Source organism: Felis catus, chromosome A3 (genome assembly GCF_018350175.1).
Source record: "Felis catus isolate Fca126 chromosome A3, F.catus_Fca126_mat1.0, whole genome shotgun sequence".
Lineage (NCBI taxonomy): Eukaryota > Metazoa > Chordata > Mammalia > Carnivora > Felidae > Felis > Felis catus.
The window spans coordinates 96470879-96474110 of record NC_058370.1 but is presented as its reverse complement, the minus strand read 5'-3'; the positions used below and the strand labels follow the sequence as shown (position 1 = coordinate 96474110).

The following is a 3232-nucleotide window of genomic DNA, read 5'->3' as shown; positions in this document are numbered from 1 at the left end:
TCCCTCCATCTCTGTAACTTTTTTCCCCCTGCTCCTCCCCACCCCGGTCTTCTGTTAAGTTTCTCAGGATCCACATATGAGTGAAAACATATGGTATCTGTCTTTCTCTGCCTGACTTATTACACTTAGCATAATACCCTCCGGTTCCATCCATATTGCTACTAATGGCCAGATTTCATTCTTTATCATTGCCAAGTAGTATTCCATTGTATATTATGTAACATATAATTTAAGAGTGCAGGCTTGGGCAACCCCACTGGTGAGGGGTTTATGGGTGAGCTCAGGGTCTCCCACCCATTAAGGAGATGGACGAAGGTGGGCTTCCTCTTATGAGGTCAGGCATAGAACCAACAGAAGTACCAGCTGTTCACCAGAAAATAACGGTGGCATTTCTAAACCAATTTGTGGTGAGCACAGTACAGTTCCTCAACCACTTTTCTACAGTTTGTAAGGAGAAACTGGCAGATCTTTCTCGTCATATATAACAGATTGAAACAACTCTCAGTATTTTAGATGCAAAGTTGTCATCTATCCAAAGCCTAGATGTCACACTTGAAGTATCTCCTATAAGTGACACTGATGCCACAAGTAAATCAATTGTATTCTGAAACCACTTCAGAGCAATCACAGCAAAACAGTTGATAAGACTCTGGACCATAGGAAAGTGAAATAACATCAGAAAATATCTTAATTATAGCCAAGGACCCAAGATGTGCCATATATCTCAAAGTGGCTCAAATGGATGTTCCAGTGATGGCAATAAGATTTTAAAAATGATATTGGAAGGACCTACATCTTCTTGAGAGGTCAGAGGCTCCAGGGCCTTGTGGCAAAGGTGAAAGAAATACAAGAGAAAGTTCAGATAAATCTTCCTTTAGTGATTAACTTAATTTTGGTAATAATTACATATGTATGTGTAGGTATTCATTTACATTCTATAAGAAAGAGAGCCTGAACTGGAACTCTTACTCAGAGAAACATCAAATGGCTATATATCCATCACCAAGTTTCTTCTGTGTTAGAAGCACAAAGCATTTATAACCTGGAGAAAAAACAAACAAACAAACAAAAAACCTGCAGGCTTTAAGAAAGCCAGATCCTAATAATGAATTTGTCACTCACAAATGACCTTGATGAGGTTATTTCTCCTAAGTCTCCATTTCATTACCAGTGAAAGGAAGATAATTCCTCCATGGATCGTTATGATTATTAACCGAGAGGATATATATAAATTATGTAGCTTCATGCTGGCCACTAAGTAAATGCAGAAGGTATAGAAACTATTACTGTCATTAAGAATTTGCATAGCTTCCTCAGCATAAAGTCATACATTTCCAGGAAGCATGAAAGCCATCTTATTTATTGAAACAAAGCATGATGTCAGAACATTGTTATGCCTATAGGAGGCTTAAATTTGTGTGGAGTCAAACTAAAATTTTTATTTTTTTACTTTGTTTATTTTGAGAGAGAGAGAGAAGGAGCAAATGGTAGAGGGACAGAGAGAGGGAGAGAGAGAATCCTAAGCAGGCTCTGTGCAGCAGCCTGATGTAGGAGTCCGTCTCACGAACTGAACTGTGAGAGCATGACCTGCGCCAAAATCTGACTTGAGTTGGAAGTTTAACTGACTGAGCCACCCAAGCGTCCCATGTGGCATGAAACTAAATATAAATGACACCAGTGATCCTGAGCAGAGTTATGGAGGAAGTTTCAATTTACTCAACACTGTTGTCCATTCTCTTCTTAGTTCACTATTCTTTCTGACTTCAGGGAGCTTTCCATCAAAGAATAGTAATTTCATTTATGTCCATTTCCTGTACATGGCCCATCAAGAATGTTTAATATAGATCTGTCTTCAGAATATTCATGCCAAGTGATTAATAGCTACAATGTTCATTTGCAATTTATTGGGGGATATAATTTAAATAAATATGTTTTAAGGCCAGTACTTGCTTTATATTGGTTATTTTGGGGAATGATGTTTTTTTAATGTCTCAAATTTGAGATGGAGATAAAAATCTCTTTTCTATTACTAAGGATCTCTTATAGTAGGTGCCTCATTTTATTATTTATTTACTTACTTATTTATATTTATTCAATTTATTATTTTTTAAATGTTTTATTATTTATTTTTGAGAGAGCGATCGCATGAACATGGAAGGAGCAGAGAGAGAGAGGGAGACACAGAAACTGAAGCAGGCTCCAGGCTCTGAGCTGTCAGCACAGAGCCCGATGTGGGCTCAAACTCATGAACCATGAGATCCTGAGCTGAGCTGAATTCGGATGCTTAATCGAGTGAGCCACCCAGGTGCCCCAGGTGCCTCCTGATTTTAAACTCATAGATATGAGTATTGGAAAGGATTACAAAAGGTCCAGTCACTTGCTTTCAGAAAGATAGGATAGATTTTTCCTCATTCATTTTAAATAACTTGAGTCTCAACATATTAACTTTTTTAATGTTTATTTTTGACAGAGAGAGAGAGAGAGAGAGAGAGAGAGAGAGAGAGAGCATGAGTGGGGGAGGGGCAGAGAGAGAGGGAGACACAGAATCCGAAGCAGGCTCCAGGCTCTGAGCTGTCAACACAGAGTCGGATGCGGGGCTCTAACTCACAGACCCCGAGATCATGACCCAAGCTGAAGTCGAAGTCGGATGCTCAACTGACTGAGCCCCGAGTCTCAACAATATTAAGTAATCTGCCCATAGTCAGGTATTAAAAGTCTGGGGGGCTTGTATTGTATCTTCTGTCTTCTACTTACAGTACCACCTAGAGCTCCATGCCTGATACTGAGGAGGAACAACCCCAAAGTGGGCCCCACTCTGTAGCATTAGGAAAATGTGTCAGTAGCACCCATAGCCAATCTAATAATGAAAGTTATTAAGCAGAGGGACTTGCCCATCGAAGTGGATCTCTTTGAATAAAAAGCCTGACATGGATTTCTCACAGGCGCCAATGCAGTCTCAAAAGCCATTTGGCTCTTTTTTTTCTTTAATGTCTGATTGTAAAACTTTGAAATATAAAGCTTCAGCATGAAAACCCTGACATAGCCTTAACTACTGTAAAACTAGCAGGCAAAGCTATAATAATTTCAGCTTTATAATATAATTTAAAATTGAATTACTCTCATTTCATGGCAAAGTCAATATTGCTAATGGATTAAAAACATGGCTGATAAAAGTGTTGTTGAATTCATTTTTGGGGAATCACATGAAAAAAAATGATTTTTCTCGTGGTCT

General features: G+C 38.7%; 1 pseudogene; it reads left to right on the top strand.

Moving 5' to 3' along the window:
• The first annotated feature begins 305 nt into the window (after window positions 1–305).
• On the top strand, window positions 306–885 carry LOC101083418 (annotated as a pseudogene).
• Window positions 886–3232: the final 2347 nt, after the last annotated feature.